This window comes from Otolemur garnettii, unplaced genomic scaffold (genome assembly GCF_000181295.1).
Source record: "Otolemur garnettii isolate 467f Iridium unplaced genomic scaffold, OtoGar3 scaffold00138, whole genome shotgun sequence".
Classification (NCBI taxonomy): Eukaryota; Metazoa; Chordata; class Mammalia; order Primates; family Galagidae; genus Otolemur; species Otolemur garnettii.
The window spans coordinates 3,325,748-3,326,753 of NW_003852533.1; positions in this window are offsets into that span (position 1 = coordinate 3,325,748).

Below are 1,006 nucleotides of genomic sequence, written 5' to 3' on the forward strand. Positions count from 1 at the left end.
AAAAAAAAAAAAAAACAAAAAACATATTTTCTCTTAAAGCCAAGACCAAGTGTTATAAAGAGGTGCTGTAGGTGGTTTTTATTATTTTTTTTAAGCAAACTTTATTTTATTTTTATTATTTTTTGTTGTTGTTGCAGTTTTTGGCCAGGGCCCGGCTTGAACCCGCCACCTCCGGTATATGGGGCTGGTGCCCCACTCCTTGAGCCACAGGTGTCACCTAAAAAAACTCCTGGTTTTTTTTTTTTTTTTTTTTTTTCAGATTTTGGCCGGGGCCTGGTTTGAACCCATCACCTCTGGGATATGGGGCTGGCACCCTACTCCTTAAGCCACAGGCGCCACGCTCCATAGGGTTTTTTTTTTCTTATAAGTACTTTAAATTTTAAAGTTATTATCACCAAAAGGTGCAGAACTTAGTTATCTAAAATGAGCATAGAGATAAGGATTTTGAAAAACCGTTGTGGCTCTTGTTCTGAAACATGAAAGCTTAGTGTTATGTTTGAACTTTTTCAAAGCTGACTACTTGGGAGGAAAAAAAAAATTCCTAGTTCTCTTAAGAATATTCCTATGAACCCCAGGGGGTATGAGTATACCAGTTTGATTTTAGAAATTAAAGTCTACTCTATGGAAATGTCTTTCTTTTAAAAATTATCTCTAGGATAATTTAAAATTTGAAATCATCAGATGGAAAACTTGGAACTCCCCATAAGTGTTATCATTGAGCTCATGGAGGAAACGCTGGCATACCTGTTAGAGAACTTGGGTCTGAGTATTGGCCCTTCCACTTAGTAGCTTTTTTACTAAAGGCAAGTTGCTTAGTAGCTGGAAACCTTTATACCCTCATCTGTAAAAGAAGGAAGAATTAATGAAATAGTGCATGTAAAGTACAGCTGAGTGCGCAGTACATAGTTAACCGTTAACTGTTGTGCCAGGCACAGAGCTTAAAAGTTACTATTATTGGCTCGGCGCCTATGGCTCAACCAGCTAAGGCGCCAGCCACGTACACCTA